The sequence below is a fragment of the Myotis yumanensis genome, unplaced genomic scaffold, assembly GCF_028538775.1.
Source record: "Myotis yumanensis isolate MYYU_CA2020_CCGP unplaced genomic scaffold, mMyoYum1.0.hap1 SCAF_4, whole genome shotgun sequence".
Lineage (NCBI taxonomy): Eukaryota > Metazoa > Chordata > Mammalia > Chiroptera > Vespertilionidae > Myotis > Myotis yumanensis.
The window spans coordinates 95843154-95868209 of record NW_027223755.1 but is presented as its reverse complement, the minus strand read 5'-3'; the positions used below and the strand labels follow the sequence as shown (position 1 = coordinate 95868209).

At 47.9% G+C, this 25056-nt stretch overlaps 1 protein-coding gene across 1 annotated transcript in view; it reads left to right on the top strand.

Moving 5' to 3' along the window:
• Positions 1 to 2093: 2093 nt before the first annotated feature.
• ABAT (4-aminobutyrate aminotransferase) overlaps positions 2094 to 25056 on the top strand; it is an 84762-nt gene continuing 61799 nt past the window's right edge. The window contains exon 1 of the mRNA XM_070413012.1: positions 2094 to 2177. The gene's annotated coding sequence lies outside the window, so the exon portion shown is untranslated. The remainder of the gene's footprint in view (positions 2178 to 25056) is intronic.

Sequence of the window (25056 nt, the reverse complement as noted above, 5' to 3'; positions counted from 1 at the left end):
TGCACCATTCATTGTTTTAGGGTAAATTCATAGAGGTTTAATTGCTAGGTCAAAGGGTAAACTCATTTTTAAGATTTTAAAAATAAAATACCTAGTTTCGTTCCAGAAAAGCTGTGATCATTTGTCCTTCCATCAGCAAGTCTTGAAATCGTCCACTTCCTTAAAACGTCCATAAATCATAATTATAAGAATGAAAATGAGACCATTTTGATAGATGACATTTTTCATCGCTTTCACTTGCCTCTCTTTGACAACTTTATTTCCTCCCATGTGTACTGACCATTTGATTTCTTTGGGTGGGTCTTAGGCAATAAAGGGGATGGTCTTCATGGCTTAGGTATTAAGGAAAAATTCCTAAATTTATAACCCTGGCCTCATAAAGTTCTGTAAGCCAGATGACAAGATTAAAATACCAAAGAGATTGTCAGAGCTCTCTCAGTTTCAGCAGGACTGTAGATCAACTCTATTTCCTGTCTGTTCCTTTGAATTATTTACTCTTATTTATTGTTTCTGTTTGGTCCCTACAGACACAGACCATACGAGGGAACAGATGGTTGGTTGAAAGTTTTTATTTATTTGTTTGTATTATATATTTATCTTAAATTCTTTTTTTTTTTTTAAATCCTCACCCAAGGACATATTTTCCATTGATTTTGAGAGAAAGTAGAAAGGAGGGGGGGGGGGGGGAGAGAAATATCAACATGAGAGACACAACGGGGCTGGGGTACTTGTAACCAAGGGAAGTGCCCTTGACAGGGAGTTGACCTGAGACCCTTTGGTCTGAAGGTGGACACTCTAAATACTGAGCCAAATACTGGGCTATCTTAGATTCTTAATTCCCACAGTTCTTCTTGCCTTATCAGAATAAGGCAGAAAGGAGGGACCTCAGGGTTTTTCGAGATTCCAGAAGACTAATTACAGGGTGTCCCCAAATAATGTATACACACTTTGAATAATTATGAATTCCAATGGGTTAAATCTGAAAAGAAAGAAACATCAATTGAGCTATCAGCTGTGAAGTGTGTATGCATTTTTTTTTTTGAACACCCTATAGTTACCTGATGAGGCTGAGTGGGGGGAAATCAAGCAGTATTCTTTCCTGGCCTTTTAAGGTCTGGAATCTCCATTCGACCAACCATTCATGATGAGCACTTGGTGATCTCATGTTGTTCTGCTGGGCAGTTTCTTATGTCTTTGACTTTACCACTGAATGACTGTATCATTTTTCCAGATACCTTCAGAAAGCTACAGGGTATCAGTCATTCACACTTTAGTGTAAACTAGCTCTCATACAGCATTTTAATTTTTATTAAAGCACATTCATCACATCCCGATCTCATTTATGCCCATGAAGGAGGCACTCTCTCTGTTGTCTGCATTTACGTACTATTTAGGAAATTGAGAATCAGGGAGATGGAGTGCCCTGCCCTAGGACTTGCAGAAGGAACCATGGACTCCTAGTCCAGTACTCTCTACATTGTACCCGCAGTGCACAAGCTCTTTGCCTTCTGCAGCTGTTGGGCCAGGAGTTGTTAAGTGAATGGCAGCTCAGAGGGCTGAGCTGAGCGACAGAGCCATGAGCGCCCGCATTGGGGGGTGGAGGGGGGGCAAGCATGATGCTCTTTCCCCTCCTTTCCGTACCAAACCTTGTCTGACCCTGACTCCAGGGTTCCAGCCCGGGTTCCGGGGCGCCGAGTGCAGTTGGGCAGCTACACTCACCCGCAGCCCCGAGGGTCCAGAAACGGTGCAGGAGTAATTAAGGCCGAGGTGAAATCAACCAATAGAGCCGCCCGTTCCCCCTTTAAAGACGGGCTCCGAACCCCCCTCAGGGAGGCTCCCCGCGGCTTTGATGGGGTCCTTGGCCGCCCGCCGCTCCGGCCCTCGCGCTCCCTCCACCAGGCCCCCCGTTCCCGCGCCCCCGGAGACCGGACTCTACCCCCGCCCCGCCTCCTCCTCCTCCCCCCGGGGGCGGTGGCCCGTGGCGGGCGCGCTCATTGGCTGCGGCGCGAGCGAGGCCGGGGCCGGTAGCGCTGATTGGTCCGCGCGCCTCGGCGGAGCCAGGGACCCCGCGAGTCGCTGGGGGAAGCGGGCAGAGACCAGCGCAGCCTGAGCGCGGGGCGCAGATCCCTCGGGTCGGGCCCGCAGATCGGATCCGCACCTCGGAGCCGGGCCTGGAGGTAAGGGCGCGGCGCTGGGGCGCGTGGGCGGGCCCCTCTGCGCGGAGTCGAGGTGGAGCCCCTCGGCCCTGCCCCCCGGGAGCAAAACCCGGCATCTTCGCTCCTAAGCACGGCCCTCATCCTCCCGAGACGGGGGGGGGGGGGGGGGGGGGGGGGGGGGGGGGGGGGGCCCTCTCCCCCGAAGGAGAAGGTCTCCCCCCTCCAGAGAGCAAATAGCCTCCTTTTCCTGTCAGAAAGGGGCTCCTCCTCGTGATCCTTTAGGGTCCCTCATTCACCCCTTGGATGCAATGTGCCCCCCAAAAGTGGGGTCCAGCTTCCCCAGGTTCCTAGGGCCCTCTCATCTCTTTGGAGACACATGCCCCCCCCCCCCCCCCCCCCCCACACACACACACTAAGTTTGGATGCTCTCCACCCTCCCTTCTGAAGGATGGGGTCTTCTCAGACTCTGGGTGCCGGTGTGCTCTCCCCCGAAAATGGAGGCTCCCAGACACCCTGGGAAGTGAGCCCCTCCCTCAGAGGGCTCCCCCTCTTCCTTCCTTGAAGATGGAGATGAGGGGCTTTTATACTCAGAAACAGGGTAAGGGTCTGGCTATCTAACCCTTTCACCCCACCTCCTCCCACACCCCCCCTCCCCGCTCACCCAATCCCATCCTTCCCCAGCGGTCCTGCCACACCTCACTGCTCCACCTAATGCCATCTCACCTCTCCGCACCCTGGCCAGGGTAAGAGGTCTAGTAAGAGGCCTAGTGACTTCAGCCCTGAGATCTGGGGTCCTGAGCCTAGAGACCCTTCCAGGAGCCTCCAAGCTCGGACAGCAGAGATGGGCTCTCAGGCGGCAGAGCTAGCAGGGACCCCTGCCCCCCAACACCCACCCACCCACCCACACATACACGAGTCCTTCCCCTCTCCTAGAGAAGGGGGTGTCCATGCAGAAAGAAGGGCCCAGTTTGCTCTCTGCCCCCCTGCCCCAGCTCCTTGGGCATTGCCCAGTGGGATTCCCTAGGCGCTTGACCAGGGGGGATGGATGCTGTAGGAGCCGTCCACTGGGCTGGAGACAGGGTCGGCTTTGCTGCTCCGAAGAAGCTGGTCTGAGGGACAGGATGTTGGTGACTTGAGAGGGGCTGTGAGCAGCTCTTCTCTGCAGGCCAGATTGTGGGGACTGCGAAGAGAAAGGCAAGGAGTGTTGCTTGCTCTTTGCAGCTTTCCCTGGGACTTGGAGTGTGGAGAAATGTGCATGCTGGATATCCAAAGAGGTTGGCCCTGGAGAGAGAGAAATGGCCCTGTCTGGAGCCCTAAGACCTCAAAGGGCTTCTAGGTCAAGATCCTGCCCCTTCCTTTGACGGTTAAGCAATCAGACGCACAAAGAGGGGGAGAGACTTGCTCAAGGTCACCCCACCGACGGGTGGCAAAGCTGGCTGGTCACAGCCTCTCCAGGGCTTGTGGGGTCCAGGATCCTGGACACTACCTCCAGTCCTCACATATACATCCCGGACCACTGGGCACTGCCGTCCCCACTTGTCAGAGAAAAGCCAGCAGCTGACTGAGCCCACTGCCACACTTAGGCTTGCCAAGATCCACATCAACCTGGGATCGCAAATAAGGTTGCTTGCACTGTGCTGGAGCCAAGACCCCTGCAGAGCCTCAGTTGCACAGCCAGGTTTGCTTCAGGAACCGTGGGCAGGGTCTGAGGAAGACACGTCCTTTCTTTCCTTCAGGGCCTTTTCCCTCTCGTCCCTGGACATCCTCCCAGCCCCGAGTGCCCTGCAGCCATCTCCCATCCCCGCTCAGAGCACGGCTTCTCTTCCTGAGGCATTGGGTGGGACAAGAGCTGGAACTCTGGCCCGTCACCCTCCTATTTAGATCAGGAGCCAAATTCAAGGCGCCAAGAGGAACGTTTAGATCAGTGGTTCTCAACCTGTGGGTCGCGACCCCTTTGGGGGTCGAACGGCCCTTTCACAGGGGTCGCCTAAGACCATGGGAAAACACATATATAATTACATATTGTTTTTGTGATGAATCACTATGCTTTAATTATGTTCAATTTGTAACAATGAAATTGGGGGTCACCACAACATGAGGAACTGTATTAAAGGGTCGCGGCATTAGGAAGGTTGAGAACCACTGGTTTAGAGCATGAGGGAACCGTAGTGTATACGGGTTGAGAGATTGGTCTCTGACCCCTCTTATCTGGGTCCAGAGCCCAAACCTGCTACTTATTATGTAATCTTGGGGAAATTATTAACCTCTCTGCGGCCAGGTTCCCTCGGGGTCCTTATCAGAGTAAAATGAGTTAATCTTGATAAACTGTGTAGCACACAGTCAACGGACACAATGATTATGACTACCAGCCCGAAGTCATAAAACCTCTAAACCGGCAGGGAGGTTGTGCTTTTAGGTAAAACTGATCACCTGCCCTGTAGATCATCTGCCAGGGGCCAAGGCAGTGAAGGTTGGCCGGCACTTGGAGGCAAGAGCGATGCCTGCCCAGAGATAGTGCGGTATGTGGAATAGACCGCAGACCCTAAAGTCAGATGGGGCCAGAGGTCAACTCCTGGCTGCTGCTGGCCGGGGGACCTTGGGCAAGTCAGTCACCTCTCTGAGCCTCAGTGTACTCATCTTTGAATGAGGTTTTTTATAAGGTAGGCAGCAGATTAGAGACAGGACTAGGGCAGGCTTTCTCATCCTCGGCACTGCAGACATTCGGGGCTGGATGGTCCCGTGCTGTGGAGCCGTCCCTTGCCCTGTAGGATGCTCAGCATCATTCCTGCCCTCTACCTATTAGATGCCAGTTCAACCGCCTCCAAGCTAGAACTGTCTCCAAGCACCGTCAGATGTCCACGGGGGCAAAGTCATCTCCCCCACACCCACCGAGAACCACTGGTGTAATATTTGTGCCTTGCACAGAGTTGATGCTTGATGTAAGACAACATCCGCCTTGCTCAGGCTCCTCCCTTCTGCTTTCTGTGTGATGGAGGTCGTGGTGGTCGGGCCCTGAGCCTCCCAATGCTAATGACGATTTTAATCCCTCACGTTTTAAACAGGACTGCCATCATCAAATTACCTTCCTGTGTATTACTCTAGGTTTCCCGTTTCACAGATGAGCAAACAAAGGCTCCCAGAGGTTAAATGATTTTCTAAGGCTGTTACCTCCTGTCCTGCTGGAGGTCAAAGACATGGTCATGCCAGTTTCAGAACAGTTTTAGAAGTAACCTAGCTGTGGAGCCTTCTTCAGAAGATCATTTGGCAGTCTTTCAAAACGTAAACGCCATGCCCTTTGGCCGAGCCCTCCAGCTTCTAGGAATCTTCTGTAGACAGGCTCACACGTGTGCAGAGTGACGAATACAAGACTGCAGGGCTTTTTAATACCAACGTGGGGAGGAGTTACATGACCGTGCAGTCACATGAGAAAATGAGTGTAGTTTAGAAGAATAATGTAGATCTACATTCCTGACCTGGAAACGTCTCTGAAACTTACTGTTTCATGAAAACAATAAAGTCACAATATCAATATATGCAGTATAATCCCATTTTTTGGAAAAAAATATTGTATATAAACACATATGAAAATGGGTCATTAGGGGAGTGAGGAGCATGGAGAGGGCCTATATATATAAGAAAATATTCATGAGAGAAAAGAAGAAAAGGTTACCCTAGCCAGCTTCCCGTGCATTAAAAATGAGCAAAGCAGAGCCCACTGAAGTTGATGGACTTGCTCAGGGCCCCTCAGCCAGGATATGCACAGCAGTGGGACTCCAGCCGAGTTCCGAATCCCAAGTTGGGGCTGTTTCAGCAGCCCAGCCGCAGCGTCCGCTGGTGGATATGGTCCGAGGACCTGCATACATGCGTCCCTCTCTCCAGGGATGTGGTCAATCGCCAGTGGCTGAAACTCGGGCTGTGAGCTTCCTGAGAGTTCTGGAACCAGGACACAGGAATCTGAGGCCTCATCTCCACCAGCCGAGCCTCCGTGGCCACGGGGAAGTCCTTCCGCCAGCAGCCCAGTGGGTCTTGGGGTTGGACTGACTGCAGCCTCAGGCCATGGCCACTTTACCCTCAGTGTCTCATGCCCCCATCTTTAAAAAGGGAACACTTGTAAATTTGTTTTTAACAAACGAAGGAGGGGCAATGGTAGAACCTACCTGGGTTATTTTGAAAATTAACTGGAACAGTTCAAACACCTGGGACACAGTCCTGCTTAAGTGATGCGAGTCCTGGCTCTCCCCTTCTCTCTGCCCGTCTGCCCCCAGCCGGAGGCAGACAAAGCCTCTGAGTGGCAGCTGGCTGAATCGGCACCCCTCGACTCTCCACTGCCGCCCGGCAGAGAGTCCAGGGGACGGGGATCTGAGGGTAACTGCTCTCTTCCCTTCTCCCTTGGGTCCAACACTCCTTGCTTTTCTACACGCTCCGTGCATTCATGGCCTTACTCATCGCGGGGACAGGATGGCCTGATGCGGCCTCTAATTACACATTCCTTCAATAATAAGATCAGCTCTCCCCGGGCACATCTTCCTCCTCCTTCGGGAGCTATCTCCCGTTTTGTCTTTGATAGCACATCTCCCTGGTCCTCCCCACCCACAGCAGGAGACCATTTCTCCTCTTCCGAACTCCCACCACCCACATCCAGGGCTGCCCGGGTCCAGGACTGTGGCCTGGCTTCCCTTCCTGGGACTGCTGGAGGGGAGTGAGCACACTGGTCTCGTTTGCTCCCGTGTCCCAAATGCAGAGCACAGTTCTTGGCACACAGGAGAGACTCCATGAGCATTTTGTGTGCGTGTAAATGTATTTGTTTGTGATGGTAAAATACACATGACATAAAATTAACCATCTTAATTGGTTTAGAATGTACAATCCAGTGACATTTAGTACATTTCAAATAGTATACAAACATCACCACCATCTAGATCCAGAACTGCTTTATCACCCCAAAAGGAAAGCTTGTACACAATAAGCAGTCACTTCCCCTCCCCCTAGCTCAGTGGTTCTCAACCTTCCTAATGCCACGACCCTTTAATACAGTTCCTCATGTTGTGGTGACCCCCAATTTCATTGTTACAAATTGAACATAATTAAAGCATAGTGATTCATCACAAAAACAATATGTAATTATATATGTGTTTTCCCATGGTCTTAGGCGACCCCTGTGAAAGGGCCGTTCGACCCCCAAAGGGGTCTCGACCCACAGGTTGAGAACCGCTGCCCTAGCTCCTGACAACCACTAATCTGTTTTCTGACTCGATCGATTTGCCTATTCTGAATAGTTCACACAAATGGGATCATGAAATATATGGGCTGTTGTATCTGGCTTCTCCATGTTGTAGCATGTGTCAGTACTTTGTTCCTTTTTATGGCTAAAAAATATTCTGTTGTATGGATAGACCAACTTGTTCATCCATTCGTCAGGTGATGGACATTTGGGCTGTTTCTAACTTTTAGCTATTGTGAATAAGACTGCTATAAATATGTGGACAAGTTTTGGGTTGAAGACCCGTTTTCAACTTTTTGAGGGTATATGCACAGGAGTGGAACTGCCAGGTCATATGGTAATTCTTTGCTTAACTTTTCGAGGAACTGCCAAACGCTACCATTTTACATTCCTACCAGCCATGTGTGGAGGTTCCAACTTTTTCACATCTTTGCCAACACATTATTTTCTGTATTGTCATTATTACTATTACTATTACTTCCATTCTAGCAGGTGTGAAGGTATCTGCTTGTAGTTTGGATTTGCACTTCCCTGATGACTAATGATGTTGGGCCTCTTTCCACGTGCTTGTTGGCCATTTGTGCATCTTCTTTGGGGAAATGTCCATTCGAGACCTTTGCCCATTTTTGAATTGGGTTGTTTATCGTTTCATTGAGTTGTAAGAGTTCTATGTACACTTAAATGTATGTTTGTGTTGCCATTTCCTCTTGTATTTAGATATTTGCTCAGTTCCTGTGGGTCAGACACTGTCTTGTGACCTTGGGATATCAAGGTGACTACAGTGCAGTTCCTGCCCACAAGGGCCTCACAGTCTAGAGCAGTGATGGCGAACCTATGACACGCGTGTCAGAGGTGACACGCGAACTCATTTTTTTGGTTGATTTTTTTTTGTTCAATGGCATTTAAATATATAAAATAAATATCAAAAATATAAGTCTTTGTTTTACTATTGTTGCAAATATCAAAAAATTTCTATATGTGACAGGGCACCAGAATTAAGTTATGGTTTTTCAAAATGCTGACACGCTGAGCTCAAAAGGTTCGCCATCACTGGTCTAGAGCAAAGTTTCTAACCTCAACACTATTGACATTGTTGGGGAGCCGTCCTGTGCATTTAGGATGTTTAGCACCACCCCTGACCTCTAGATGCCAGTTGTACACTCCTCCTCAAGTTCTGACAACCAAAAACGCCTCCAGACGTTGCCCAATTCCCCTGGAGGACAAAATTGCTCCTAGTTGAGAATTACTGGTTTAGATGCTAAGACGAGTGTGTATATCTATAATTTTAGTCATTTTTTATGTGCCTCTGAGAGTACACTGTGGGCATTCAGGACATATTGTTGAATGTTGGGTGGATGGATGGAAGGAAGGAAGGATGGGCACACCCTTTTGTTGGTTGGGTAAATTGAGGGATATGTGTGTGAATGGATAGATGAGTGAATAAATGTAATTTACAGAGTCTGGACATGTGCCTGAAACTCTACTATGGGAAAACAAAACACCAATCTCCCAACTGGAATAGTCTACTCCACCTGGCACAATGGGTCTCTTGCTTTAGCATCAGAATCCCCTGGAGGGTGTATTAAAGCACAGACTGATGGGCCCCGCCACTAGAATTCGTGCTCCAATGGTATCACCGGCCGGGCAGAATGCTCCCACCGAGTTGCCATGTCCTTTGGCAACCTGCACCAGACGTCCCCCACCTCGCCAACCTCAGATGTCCATTCTCAGATGTCCCATGGCCTTCACTGCCAATGTCAACACTTACTTCCTTGGACTGTCGGCAGCATGCTGGAAATCTGTTCCTTGGCCACACAATTTTTTTCAAAGGTGTCCTAGCACCTTGCTACTGGAAGTGTGGCCCAATGACCAGCATCATCGCATCATCTGAGAGCTGCTTCGAAATGTACACTCTTGGCCCTGCCCCCCACCCAGGCCTACAGACTGTAAATCTGCACTTTAGCAGCATCGGAAGGGGATTCATGTGCACATTCAAGTTTGAGAACATCTCTGACCCTCACAACTCAAAGCTAACCCTGCATAGCTTTACAGAGTCACATTGATAGCATCTGTTACACTGTCAGTGGTGTGTGGTGGGACATCATTAGGACATTATTGGTCATTCATACCTTTATCTCTTGGAATGTCTGAACCGCCCTTGTTTGACCCAAGGGAAATAGAGGCCCATTGGAGCAGTGCCTTGCTCAAGGTCGTACGAGGACCATGAGACAGAATGGAAAGTGTCATCCATTCCCCAGTGGTGAGCGGGCTCCAGCGGGGTTGAAACGCCACGGTGGTGATACACGAAAATACCGAGTGGAGAGTAGCATTCTGAAGCTGCTAGGTTTGCTCTTCAAAAGTGGAGGAAGGAGAGATGACTTAAAAGTGGGCCAAGAACAAGACCTTAAGTGGTATTCTTTTATTATTCTTCTATTTTCAGCAAGTGTTTATTGAGTACTTAGTAAATGCCAGACATTAGCATCATGTAAATAGTGTTGAACAAGAAAAACAAGGTCTCCCTCTTTTTTAAAAAATAATTTTATTGATTGGTTTTAATAGAGAGAGGGAGAGACAGAGAGAGAAATATCAATTTGTTGTTCCACTTATAGATGCATTCACTTTAGGTTGATTCTTGTATGTGCCTTGACTGGGGACCGAACCCACAACCTTGGCCTGTCAGTTATTGTACAACTTCCAAGTGTCCTGTACAGTACTAAGTGTGTGTGTCTGCATGTGTGTGTGTTGTGTGTGTGTGTGTGTGTGTGTGTGTGTGTGTTAGAGAAAGAGAGAGAGAGAGAGAGAGAAAGAGAGAGAGAGAGAGAGAGCTATTACACCAGAAGATCTTCTAGGCTAGCTGGGGTGCCCACAAACAACTGCTATTCAGTGAGATGAATAACTTGGGAAGGGGGGAGGATAGAGGCTCCAGCTGAGAGAAGAAAGAGATTACATGCCCCTGACCCTGGGGATTCTGGGGAAGAACTTTCAGGAGAAAAAGGCAGAAAAGAAGGAAAGGTCTTAACAAAGAAAATATGAACAGAGAGGCTCAGAGACTTCCTGCAAAACTGTTAAAAGAAAATCTTCAAGGGAAAAAAGGATAAAATCATGACTCCCATACAGATACAAAAACGAACACTTGTTATTGATATTAAGCTCATTCAATGAAGGGACTGGGCAGATGTTAGAACTGGTTCAAAGGAAAAGTCAAATAAAGCATAATTGTCTGTGGAGAAGAGGAATGTTAAACTGAGTGGCAAATGGGGCCAACAGCGGTTAGACAAGACAGAATTTGCTTGTCTATCAGTCTCCTAACAAATTACAAAGAGTTGGAAAAAATAGCTTGAAGATAATGAACAGGGCTAGAGTCAGATAGTGTGAAGGTTTGCATTGTATGTAGATATTGCATAATTTTTCATTGAGATTCTTTTTTTTTTCTATGAAACCAACATTCAGAGTATTGGGGAGGCGTTAGCTGGAGCACAGAGTGGGTGAATGAGGAGAGGAGAGCTGCAGGAGGGCCAGATCGTGGACAGCCAGGTGACCTATGATAATGCGCTTGAACTTGACCCAGAGACCAAGAGGGAATCATGGAAGGGTTTTAAACATAGAAGTGACGTGATTTGATTAGCACTTGAGAAAAATCCTTCTGGACCAACGACAGGAGCATCAGACAGAGAAGCCTGATAGAAGGTGAGCTGGTGGGGCCTTTACCTACGGTAGGGCTAGGCAACTTTTTTCTAAAGGAGACGATAGTAGGTATTTGTGGCTTTATGGGCCATACAGTTACTATTGCAGCTATTCAATTGTCTGTACCATGACAGCAACCATGGGCCATGTCCATGAACGGGCATGTCTGTGTTCTAATGAAACTTTATTTACAAAACCGGCTGGGGCCAGATATTTCCCCACCATCACTACCATAGTTTATCAACCCTGCACTGGAGCAAAGAGGCTAGAGCTGTCACTGGTTTTGACAGGCCTCTTATGTCCCTTCCTTCCTCAAAATGTTTAGAATCCATTGGCAGCTGCTGGGGGGAGCCCAGGGACACCTTCTCCCACTTGCCTCTGAGTGGATTTAATGAGGGAACCAGACAAACCCCCGGGGTGGATCGCCAGCCTTGGAGCAAAAGCTTTTAGGACCTCTAAGCTCCTTCGGGGCAAGGTTGACCCCAAGCCTCTTGCAGTAGCCAGAGGAGCAAGCCGCCACCTGGGCTAGATGTGCTGAACAGAACCTGCCTCCCCTCCCCTTGCCCAGAGCTGTAAATAGCTCTCTGCTGGCTTTTCAGGCTGAGTGCCGTTTTGGGGACAGGCTGGAAATGAGCACACCATGGAGCATTTGTGCAAATTGCTGCCTGCTTGCGGATTTGCATGCCTGGCATCCGCCCCAGCCCTAAGTGCACAGCCTTTGCCGGGCTGAGAGCAGGGCTCAGGGAAGAGCCACACACAGAAGAGCAGGGCCATTTTGACCTGGGAACAGGGTCCCGGAGGGCTCCATGCTGGGCTGGCAGGGTGATGCTAAGCCATAGGACAAGAAGAAACAGTCAAAAGACCCTGGATGGAGTTAACTCAGGCTCTGCCCCTCTTAATAATGACAATGACTCATAAATAAGAGCAGCTCATATTTGCCGAGCATTCGGTGGGTGCTAGGGCTGTCCTGGGGGCTTTTTGTATATTTGCTCATCCATTGCTCACAGCAACCCTGGGAGGAAAGACTGGTCTAATTGTGGAGGTGGACATGGAGACTCAGAAAGGACAACTGCCTTGCCTGGGCTTAGTTTATTCATCAATCAATGGGAATATATTGTCTTATCCCTTTACTATAATAGCGCAGTTACAGTAAAACCAGTCGTAGGCAGAGAAAGTCCAAAGCGCTTCCTTTCAGCAGCAACCGCCCACCAGCAACTCAAATCATTTGCAGGAATCGATCAGATTCAATCCTGTGATCCTGCTGTGGGCCTAGGTTTGCCTCTGCTTCTCAGACACTCCTATGGGGTTAAGGAAAAGGCAAGTATTTGGAAAGCAGATGTATTGCTGGCTCCCTGAGTGTCCTAAGACAGGACTTTTGGACCTCGATTTTCTCATCTGTAAAATGGCAACATTGTATTGGTGATTGATTGTTAAATTGGATGATAAGAGGGAACATGCTTGGCCAGCCACTGTGGCTCAGTGATGGAGTGTTGACCTATGAACCAGGAGGTTACAGTTCGATTCCAAGTCAGGGCACATGTCCAGGTTTCAGGCTCAATCCCCAGTACAGGGTGTGCAGGAGGCACCCAATCAGTGATTCTCTCTCATCATTGATGTTTCTAGGTCTCCCTCTCCCTACCTCTCTGAAATATATATATATATATAATTTTTTTTTAAGAGGGAACCTTGTGCCAGCCGGTTTGGCTCAGTGGATAAAGCATCGGGCTGCAGACTGAAGGGTCCCGGGTTTGATTCCGGTCAAGGGCACATGCCTGAGTTTCAGGCTCAATCCCCAGTGTGGGGTGTGCAGGAGGCAGCCAATCAATGATTCTCTCTCATCATTGATGTTTCTATCTCTCTCTCCCTCTCCCTTCCTCTCTGAAATCAATAAAAAATGTATATATATATATATATATATATATATATATATATATATATTTTTTTTTTTTTTTTTCAAAGAGGGAATGTGGTCGAATGCTTTCTGCCTGCCAACCACTGGCTCTATTAGGATTATTTGATTTCATGCTCTCAATAACTCAGGTGGGAAGGTCCTCTTTTGTGAATGAGGACACAGAATCAGAGCATTTTAGCTTTCTCGGCCAACGTCACAGAGATAGGAAGAACCTGAAGCTGGGCTTGAACCGAGAACTGCCCAGGTTCAAACCCAAGTCTTTGAACACGGGTTTCACTGGGGACCTCCAAGTGCCAGAGGGTTGAACTCCCTCCTCCTTCTCTTCCATGCCTTTCACCTGGTCTGTATGTATGTACTTACTCTGCTTTTTAAGAATAATTATTTCCCAAATCGGTGATGCAATGCATAGTAAAACAAACAGTACAAATGGGTTTACACAAAAAAGTAAATTTTCAACCCTTATCCCCATCCCCTGGACCCCTCTGCTCCCTACAGGCAGCTGTGTATTTTAAAAATGGTCACAGTTGGGCGCTTTGTTTTATCTTTAATATGTTACAGAGATCTTATCCCTTTTCATGGCTGCAGAGTATTCCATTGTGCAAGGCACTTGATTTATCCAACCAGCTCCCTATCAATGGGTCTCTAGGTTGTTTCCAATATTTTGCCATTACAAAGGAAGCATGAGTGGACAACCATGTACATAGTCATTTCACACATGTGCAAATATTTCCATAGGATAAATTCCTAGATGAGAAATTGCTACATCAGAAGGTATGTTAGTATTTTTCCAAATACTTTCTGTAAACCATTTTCTTATATCATATAACATGTCTACAGAAACATATACACAAAGAAAGAACAGCTCAGTGGTTTTTTATGAAGCTAATTGTCATATAACTGCCAACAAGATCAAGAAGTAGAGCCAGAAATAGCAGGCCCGCCCAGGCCAGGTGGTCAGTTGGTTAGAGCATTATCCCATACAACAAAAAGGTTGCAGGTTCAATCCCCAGTCTGGGTGCATACAGGAGGCAACCAATCAATGTGTCTCTCTCTCTCTCTCTCTCTCTCTCTCTCATCAAAAAACATATCATCGGGTGAGGATTAAAATAAAAAGAAATAGCAAGCCCTGTTCCCTTCTTTTTAAAAAAATACATTTTTATTGATTTCAGAGAGGGAGAAGGAGAGAGAGAAATATCAATGATGAATCATTGATTGGCTGCCTCTTGCACGCCCCCTACTGGGGATCGAGCCCACAACCGGGGCATGTGTCCTTGACCAAAATTGAACCTGGGACCTTTCAGTCCCTAGGCCCGATGCTCTATCCACTGAGTCAAACCAGTTAGGGCTATTTTATTGATTTTTTACAGAGAGGAAGGGAGAGGGATAGAGAGTTAGAAACATCCATGAGGAGAAACATCGATCAGCTGCCTCCTGCACACCTCCTACTGGGGATGTGCCTGCAACCAAGGTACATGCCCTTGACCAGACTCGAACCTGGGACCCTTCAGTCCGTAGGTCAACGCTCTATCCACTGAGCCAAACCGGTTAGGGCCCCTGTGCCCTTCTTAATCATTACCCCATCCCAAGTCACCCATCCGTCTCTCTCAGAGGTCCTTGCTTGCTCTTACTTATAGTTACAAGTGTACTCCTGAGGATGCATTCGTTATTACCCATTCAATTTGCTTGTTGTTCCTCCCTCCCTCCCCCACTCTATTCTTTCGTATCTAGCTTCCTTTACAGACTGTAACATCTGTACAATTTATCCATGTTGTTTCCTGTAGCTTGGTCCATTCATTTTCATTGTTGCCTAGTAATCCATAGCATGAATAGGCTATAATTTATTTATGAACTCCACTGCAGATGTGCGTTTTCGTTACTTGTATATAGTTTGAAGTTTGTCTTCATTTGTTTATGCTGCTCTAACAAAATACCATACACTGGATGGCTTAAATAACAGAAATGTCTTCTTCACTGTCCTGGAAGCTAGAAGTCCGAGATCAGGGTGCCAGCACAGTTGAGTTCTGGGGAGGGCTCTCTGCCTGACTTACACATGGCTGCCTTCTTGCCATGTCCGCCCTTGATAGAGAAAGTGTCTGGAGTCTCTTCCTCTTCCTGCCATGAGGGTTCCACCCTCTTAATCTCATTAAAAACTAATTGTCTTCCAAAGGCCCCACCTCCAAAAACCATCACATGGGTGCTTAGGGCTTCAGCATGTGAATTTGGAGGAAACAATTCAGTCCATAGTAAGGCTTTTATACGTACAAGCATGCCTCGATTTATTGTGCTTTGCTTTATACATTTCGCACACACTGCTTTTTAAAAAAATTATCTTTATTGTGGAGAGTATTACAGATGTCCCCCATTTTTCCTCCATTGCCCCCCTCCACCTGGCTCCCATCCCTGGCCTTCACCGAACTATTGTCTATGTCCATGGGTTATGCATATAAGTTCTTTGCTTACTCTCTCCCCGCCCTCCCTACCCCGTCCATTTGAGATCTGTCCTTCCATGTCTCTGGACCTATTTGGTTGATCAATTTATTTTGTTCATTAGATTCCACAGTTAAATGAGATCATGTGATATTTGTCTTTCTCTGACTGGCTTATTTCACTTAGCATAATACTCTCCAGGTCCCTCCATGCTGTCGCAAAGGGTGAGAGGTCCTTCTTTGTTACTGCGGCTTGGTAGTCCATGGTGTAGGTGTACCTCAGCCAACCCTGCATTGAGCAAGTCTGTTGTTGCCATTTTCCAACAGCATTTCTTCGTTCTGTGTCTCTTCGTCACATTTTGATAATTCTCACAATATTTCAAACTTTTTCGTTATTGGTATATTTGTTATGGTGCTTTGTGATTAGTGAGCTTTGGTGTTACTACTGTAAATAAGCCAGTCAGAGAAAGACAATTACAAACCGCACCCATCTAGACAACTGATAAATGTTGTGTGTTCTGAGACTCAACAATATTGAAATTAGGCCAATTAACAACCCCAAAATGGCCTCCAAGTGTTCAAGTGAAAGGAAGAGTCGAACACTCACTTTAAGTCAAAAAGCTAGAAATGATTAAGCTTAGTGAGGCAGGCACGTCGAAAGACGAGACAGGCCGAAAGCTGGGCCTCTCCAGCCAGTTAGCCACGCTGTGAATGCCAAGGAAAAGGCTTGCAGGAAATTGCAGGCACTACTCCAGTGAACACACAAATGAGAAGAAAGCAAATGCTGTTGCTGAGAGGGGGAGAGTTTTAGTGGCCTGCATCGAAATCACACCAGCCACCACACTCCCTGAAGCAAAGCCTAATCCAAAGCGAGGATTCTGTGAAGGCTGAAAAGCTTGAGGCTGGCAGAGGTTGGCTCACGAGGCTTAAGGAGAGAAACCATCAGTGCAAGCTGAAGTAGCAAAGGATTTAGAATATGACCAAATCTTAGTCAATAAAGCAGCAGCAGAAGCCGACTCCGGTTCTGAAAGTTCGGCTGTGGGTAAAATGCTATCAAACAGCACCACTTGCTACAGAGAAATCGCTCACGAAAGAGTCAATCGATGCGGCAAACTTCATTGTTGTCTTATCTTAAGAAACTGCCACAATCACCAGCCTTCAGCACCGCCACCCGTCAGTCAGCAGCCGTCTATATGGAGGCACAACCCTCCACCAGCAAACAGATTATGACTCGCTGAAGGCTCAGATGACGGGTGGCATTTTTTTGGCAATAAAGCATTTGTTAATTAAGGTATGTATGTTGGGTTTTTTTTTGTTTAGACATAATGCTATCGCACACTTAAACTACCGTATCATGTAGACATAACTTTTATGTGCACTGAGAAACCCCAAAATTTGTGACATTCGCTTAATTGTGACATTTGCTTTTAATGGTGGTGGTCTAGAACCAAACCTGCAGTATCTCTAAGGTATGCCTGGAGTGTTGCCCGAACATTCTAGAATAAACAACTGCCCAATTCAGAGTCCATTAGCAGTGTGTGTGCGAGTTCCAGGTGCTCTTACCTTCTCCAACTCCCCCACTATGACGTGTTACTGTATTTTGTAATTTTAGCCATTCTGGTGGGTGTGTGGTAGTTTTTAAATTTCTCTACTTAGTAACTGAATTTGATCATCTTCTCTATACATTTCTTGGTCATGTGGATTTCCTGTTTTATAAAGTCCTTGTTTCCATCTCTTCCCCATTTTTCTTTTGAGTTGTCTATTTTTTTTTTTATTGTTGGAGTTTTGTCATGCAGGATAATGAACCCTGGGCCAGTTACATGTTTTGCAGTGATCTTCTACTCTTTATGTAATTTTCATTTTCAATGGTGGCTTTTGTTGATTAGAATTTTTAATTTTTATATAGCTCATACTTTTTTTTTTTAATCTTAAGTAGACACTTGACTTAAATCTTTTTCTTTTCTTTTTTTTTTTTTTAAATATATTTTATTGATTTTTTACAGCGAGGAAGGGAGAGAGATAGAGAGTTAGAAACATCGATGAGAGAGAAACATCGACCAGCTGCCTCCTGCACATCTCCCACTGGGGATGTGCCCGCAACCCAGGTACATGCCCTTGACCGGAATCGAACCTGGGACCTTTCAGTCCGCAGGCCGACGCTCTATCCACTGAGCCAAACCGGTTTCGGCAATAGCTCATATTTTTTATCTTTTATGGTTAATGCCTTTTGTGTCCTATTTTAAAAATCCAAGTCATTCACATTGCCCCCTCTGTTATCTTCTAGAAGCTTCCACGTGTTGCCTTGCAGATTGATCTCTATACTCACCTGGGGTTGATCTTTAGGTATTGGATTAGGTAGGATCATGACTGATTTTTCTCTCCACGTGGATAATCCAATTGACCCAATATCACTGCCACATTGCAGAAATCAAGTGCCGGCATAAGTGTAGGTCTATTTTCCAGTCTCTGTTCTGTTTTACTGGCGTGTTTATCTTTACCCCCACATCATACTGTCTTAACCACTTAGCCGTAGAAATGATAGAACGTGTCCGATCAACCGCCACTCATACTGACAATTCAACAAAAATGCATTGTGCGCCCCATACAGTGCCAGACAGTATAGTGATGGGGGTATTATGCTTTTTAAGTATAAGCACAGCTTTAAAAGGTTTGCGGTCTGTGAGTGGCCAGAATGAGCCAGATAGTTACACAGCGGTGACCTGTAAATGTGATGGCGCCATACAAGGGAAAGGTATGTGGAGCTAAGAGTCTTCTAAGCGGGGATTTGATCTGGTGGGCGAGGGTCAGGGTTTCCTGGAGCAGGTGCATCATGAGTTGAAATCAGAGGGGTGAGTAGAAATTTAAAAAATCAGAAGCAAGGGGCCTTCCCGGTTTGGCTCAGTGGATAGAGCGTAGGCCTGTGCACCGACGGGTCCCGGGTTTGATTCTAGTCAAGGGCACGTAACTCGGTTGCAGGCCCTTCCCGGGCCAGGCCCTGGTCAGGGAGCGTGCAGAAGGCAACCAATCAGTGTGTTTCTCTCACATTGATGTTTCTCTCTGTCTTCCCCTCTCTCTTTCACTCTCTCTAAAATCAATGGAAAAATATCCTCGGATTAGGATTTAAAAAAAACTCAGAAGCAAGGGAAAAGCACTCGGGGCAGTGGGAACAGCATCTGTGAAGGCTCTGGGGTAGCAGCCCACACGGGACAGACACAAGATCCAAGTGTCAGAACCCAGAGGGACGGGAAGTTGTGGGCAGAGATTGGAAAGGGGAGAGGGACCAGACCTCAAGGCCTTTGAACCAGGTCCAAGGGTTAGTTTTTATACCAAGAACAACTGTCCTAAAAAAAATAACAAGTCCCCTTGAGTCTTCCAGATGAAGGGCCGTTCTAAGAGCCTCTTCAGCATATGTAGGGCTGCTTCTTTGCAGAATATGTGTGGCAGCCTCTGGAGTAAGACATCAGTCCTATTTAGCCTCATCCCGCAGCTCCCGGCACCTGGAGTTTCCGTGTTGCTAGCAGTGGAAGTGACAGTTCTTCTGAGGAGTCTGCCCGAGTCCCACAGGCAGCAGCATCTGCCCAGCCCCATGACAGTCTGGAAGCCTCTCTCTAGCCCGCCTGCTGGGTCATTCCTGGGATGGGCCAGTGCCAGGCACCATGCTGTGGACTTGAACCATTCCTCCTCATTCATCTTCACCTCGAAGCCGGTGACCTACCATTGTTCCTTAAGAGCAGTGTATTTCTGCTGGGCCCTCCCACCCCCAGGGAGCCTTTGGCAAGATATGAAGACATTTTGGGTTGTTATAACTGGCGGGGGAGGTGGTACTACTGGCATTTAGTGGGTAGAAGCCAGGGCTGTTGCTAACCATCCTACAGCGCACAGGACGGCCCCACCCCCAACCACAAGGAATTATCTGACCCCAAAAGTCAGTGGTGAGGCTGGGAGACCCTGCTTAAGCACACGCCTTTCCCACACCTTTTCTAGCGTTTTCAGAGGAAGTTTGTGTGAGGGAGCATATCCCTCTCTAACACCTTGTCCCTTGTGGTTGCTTCTTACCAGGTTTCTGGGGTTTTATTCCACTGGAATGGCAGGGCCTAGCCTCAGCATTGGAGTCAGTTAAAATAAATAAGTAAAAAGAGGGGGAAACTGAAGCTGTGATGTTTGGCTCGTGGTAAATTTCAAAAACTCACTATTCTGGAAACATTCAGGGCATTTCCGGTCCTGCAGATTCACCCCTGGGTTGGTAGGGGGTGGAGAGAAAAAGGTATCGTCTTTTCCCTCTTCTGGGAATGGAGAACCAATAAATCCATGCCGGTGCTGCTCACCGCAGTGTGCCAAAGGTCACCGCATTTGTCCAGGTGAGCTCATCTGTACATTATCTCCAGGGAATGAGAAAACATACAAACCTCTCCATCTTTGTCGGGGTTTTGCTCCCTGGTCCAACAGAAAAACTCTTCCCCAGAAACAAATAAGGAGAGATTCGCTTGGTTCAGACCTTTGAAGGATCCAAAGCTATATTGTAGGAGACAGCAGATTGTCGCTGAATTTCACTGGGGCTGGTAATCTTTAACCCAGAAAAGGCTATAAAATGGGGCACGCTCCCCTTCTAGGTGCCGGGTTGCTGGGGGAGTCCCTGCCAAGGCTCAGCTGGGGCTGCAGGCACCTCCTCAGCATCCTGCCCCCCAACTCCTGAGCTGCCGGCTCAGGGATGCCCACACACGAAGCTCACCACACTCGCTCTCAGGGGTAGACCCTGCAAACAAGGCCAGGGAGGGCTGCTGGGCGTCTGCTTGCAATAAGGAACAAAGAGGCACTAGAATCTGTTCCGAGCACTTTCCACATATCTAACCCTCAAGGTAGTTCTTGAGTTTCTAGTCTCATCAACATTTGACAAATGAAGAAACTGAGGCACAGAGAGGTTAAATAACTGGTCCTCCAAGGTTATATGTGGCTGAAATGTCCATCATATGTGATTAAAAGAGTTCAAGGGCAGTCTGTTCCAGAGTCAGCATCTTCTGTTTTGGGGCAGGTGCCCTGTCATTCACAGAGGAAGGCCCAGGCCAGGTTGCCCACCTCCCCATGGGGAAGTCATTGCCTGGAGCAATTCTGTTTTTCTGTCTCCAGCACTGGACTGTGAATCCTGTGAGGATAGAGGCTTTGCATACCCTTTCTGTGTCCCCAGCATCATCCCAGGATCTGGGACTAAGTGAACATGTGGCCAGTGTCTGTTGAATGAATGCATGACTACGTGATTTGGATTAACTTTCTCAGAGAAGTTCTTGTGAAGGTTTGTGTTATATTTATTTCCCAGAATTTCTTGGAGGGGTCCCTTTGTTTCATTTTTCCTGTGTTTTTTTTTCCCTTCAAGTAAACTTTAATTGGAGATCATTGTAGATTCACACCTAGTTGTGCCCTGCACCCGGTTTCCCCCAATGGCAACATCTTGCTCACTAACCCACAGTGTAATATCACAACCAGGAAAGTGACATGCACTCCACCCATGCTTTATTCTCCTATGCAACCATATCCATGCATTAATAGTTTTTATGTTTTTTTCTTAATGCACATTGAAGTGAAAAGAGTACCATTAAGATAAATGTTTACTTACGTGCCGTCTGATATCATCTCCTGGGAAGTGCCGTCTGAGCCCCTAGGACAGGGGTGGGCGAACTTTTTGACTCGAGGGCCCCAGTGGGTTCTTAAACTGGACCGGAGGGCTGGAACAAAAGCATGGATGGAGTGTTTGTGTGAACTAATATAAATTCAAAGTAAACATCATTACATAAAAGGGTACAGTCTTTTTTTTTTTTTTTTTTAGTTTTCTTCATTTCAAATGGGCCGGATCCGGCCCATGGGCCGTAGTTTGCCCATGGCTGCCCTAGGACCTGGGTGGCTCAGTGGATGCCATCGACCGGTGTGTGTTGGGCCAGCCATCTGACTGAGCCTCGGTTCCCTCATATGGACAATGGGCGCGATCACAGAACCCGCCTCCCAGAATTCATTGTCAGATGTGGTTGTCAAGGTTCATAGAAGACCCTCAAGAAACTGAGCCCTGCTTCTCGCCTAGAGCTTCCAGTGAGGCATCAGACACTTGGCTTGTCTTCTCTGAGCCTTGACTTTTTACTCTGTTACAGAGGAAGGTTGGACAAGGTCTCTGAGGTCTGTATCCAGCTCTGAAAGTTTGTAATGCGAGACTCCCGGTTGCCGCTGCCCCTTTGCTGAGAGAGGGGCTTGCGTTCGGGTGGAGGGGTGGAAATCTGGCTTCGGATGTGTCAGGGCGGGACTCACAGCAGAGAAGGGAGCAGAAGGAAAGGCAACTCCGGCAGGGCCCCACATCCCAACACCTGAGCCCAGCTCGGGGAACACTGCTCTGTGCTCCCTTCTCCACCCACACGTTGTCCTTCCCCACCTCCTCTCCACTCACAATGTGTCACGTGGACACAACACCCAGCAGGCCGTGTCCTGTGGGAGCCGCTGGGCCTGGGACCCCAAGTATAGAGCTTAAGCCGCTGGTTCAGGGGGCCTGGATCTACCCTCACCTGACCAGCACCTGTGTCTTTTGTCAGCTCAGCTTTTTGTCCCGAGTCTGTGAAATGAAGCCCCAGCTTTGCTTGAGGACATCCTTTGGAAAGAAGAGTGGCGGTCAGTCGGTGCCGCATAGCTTTAGGGGGAAGTTGCTGAGTCTACGGGTTCACCTCCCCACTTGAGTTGGCATTGCGGGAGGGAAGAGAGCTCAGACTTCTGTCAGAGACGGAACGAGAGGCAGATGGTTTGTATGGCTGTGATAAGAGGCTGGTTCCTCGCTGGAGTCTTCATTTTCTGCAGGAGCCAAATGAGTGTCAAAATTGCATTTCTCCTCCTCTGTAGAATCACCACATTGCACCATGCTCGTGATTCTGCAGAAAAGCGAAGCAGCCAGACAATGCTTAGTTGCTACAAGAGTGCGGGTGAGTTTGTGTAACCTTAGCTGAGCCTCTGTTTCCCCATCTACAAAGGGCACCACCGTGGCATCATAAGATGCTTACTAGTAAGAGTGTCGTTGATATCTGGAAATCAGCATAGAGTGTAGATAAAGCCTGACCCAGCAGAGGGCCCTTCAGCTTTCTTTGCCTTGGTTTTCTCATCTGGGAAATGGGAAGAAGGCTTCCCTGTGAAGGCGTGATGCCAAGTCTCAAAACGGTGCTCTTGGCGAGCAGAGAGACACAGAGAGGTTATTGGTGTTAACTGAATGCTGCCCCTGGGACCCAGCTCCATTACCTGCCATTCCTTGGGCAGGGGCGTGGACATCAGTGCGCAGTATCTCAGAACCAGGGCTGATCTGGTCCAGCCATGCCTCCTCTCTGATGCTTGAAGCTCCTCTCCTGTCTCCTTGGTAAGAAGACACCCAGTCTCTGGAGTTGAGTCCAGTCCAGCGCAAGGAGCTTTCTTAGTGATTGAGCCAAAATCTGCCCAATCTGGTCGTTTCTCTCTCGTTTTGTCTATGCCTCAGTTTCCCCTTTGTAAAATTAGAATAATAACATTTGCTGTGTCATTTCACCTACCTCAGTGACCAAAATAGCTCTGTACTCATGGAGCTCACAGTCTTCTGGGGGTGTGAGGAAGACATAACTTCTTAAGGTAAGCAACACAGGTGGCACGTGTCAAGCAGGGAGGAGAAGGGGACAGGAAGTGCAAGGTGCAATTTAAAATCACACCTCAAAGAAGGCAGGAAGGGAGAGACACGTGGGTCACAGGGGAAGCAATTTGGGGGCAGTGGAAAGAGCAAGAGCAAAGCTTTGAGGTGGGATCACCTGGCACATTTTAGGAGCAACAAAGGGCCAGTGTGGCTGCAGCAGAGCAGCGGGGGTGGGGTGGGGGTGGGGCAGAGAGGAGAGGGACAAGGACAGAGAGGTGGAAGGTGATGGGATCGTCCAAGGCCTCCTAGAGGCCATTGTGATGGCTTTGGCTTGGCAGAAGGAAGACAGTACAGGCGTGGGGTTTCCAGGCCTGGAACGCCGAGATCAGAGTTCAGCATACACCTTTGTAAAGGGCCAGATGGTGCACATTGTCGGCACTGCGGTCCCTGCAGTCGCTGTCACCACAGCTCAGCTATTCCACTGTGGCACCGAAAGGCAGCCGCACAGCTGTGAGCAGCCAGCTGTGTTCCAGTACATCTTCACGTGCAGAATCAGGCAGCTGGCCAGAGTCTGCGGACCCCTGGCCTAGCATTTGAATTCCCAGGGCAGCCAAGCCTCAGCACGTCCTCTTCCCTGGCCTTCAGAAATCCCAGACTTCCTAACTCCGAGCTTCCCTTTCCTCCACTGGCTCAGGAGGAGTCGAGAAGTTTCACTTTGCGTCTGCTACACATGCACTAACCTCCCTGACTGTGTTGACCTACTTTCAGCTTTTGAGAATTTCCACCTGGGGATTGGAATCCAGTTTGGCCTGGCCCCATGCTAGCACACTAATGTCCCTTTTATAGTCCGCTTGGAAGCTCGTCTCCTCTTCGCACACCTTCAGAAACCAAACGGAACACAGTTCCGTTTTCCAGTGCCTCTGGCCTCTCTGTTAATGCCATGTCAAGTTATTCAATAATTTTTCCTATAATTAAATGTCTAGACACACTGGGCTGCCATCAACTCAGCTTGCACTCGCTCCCTCTCAACACAGCTGACCCTTGAACAGCATGGGGGGCAAGGGGAGGTGCACCAACCCCTCGCAATCGAAAATCTGAGTTTAACTTTTTACTTAAAAAAAAAGTTTACTACGAGTCGCCTGCAGTTGACCCTTACCGGTAGCATGAACAGTTACTGGACACATATTTTCTGTTATATGTATAAAGCACTGTATCCTTACACTAAAGTAAGCTTAGAGAAGAGAAAGTGTTATTCAGAAAATCATAAGGAAGAGAAAATACATTTACGGTGCTTATTGAAAAAAATCTCCGTTTGAGTGGATCTGTGCACTCAAACCCGTGTTGTTCATGGGTCGACTGTATATTATTCGAGAAAGCTAGAGGCACGTCTTTCCTGCAACACTTGAATAAATGATGAGCACAGGTCATTAGCGGTGAATCGCAAAATACAAACAGTGAGAGCAAGTACACTGCCACTCCATAGTCCTGTATCCAAGATGGAACAGTGTCGAACAGCAAACATTTCTTTCCAGCCTCCCTTCTCGTGTGTTGGCTTATGGTCTTGTTTTTGTGCCTCCACGAAATTACAACCAGACTGCCTATAAAATTTCACGGCCTTGTCTCTCCATTACATGGCTTCAGAGATCGTTTTCTTGCCTTTTTACATCACTTTTGGTAAATAATTAAGTTGTTATATCACAGCCACGCTGAGCAGTCCTCAGATGTTGGTTGTTTATGCTGTCCTCAGCCGTCCATGCCTCTACAGGACACGGCTCCGGACATCTCTGAGCAGACTATTCCTTATTTAGGATTACCTGCATTTGCTATGTTTCTGGAGGTGAGATTATTTGGGGTTCAAAGATTTAACATCTCCTGATTCCTTGTGGCTACACTGTCTCCGGTAGTGTCTGCTTGGTGAGGGAGCCGGGGGTGATGTTCTGACTTCAAGATCTGAGGTCAGAAATGCAAGTAGCATGACTCCTGGTTGGCTGGCTGGCTGGCTGGCTGGCTGGTTGGCTTTTCTTTCTGGGTCTCATTTTAGA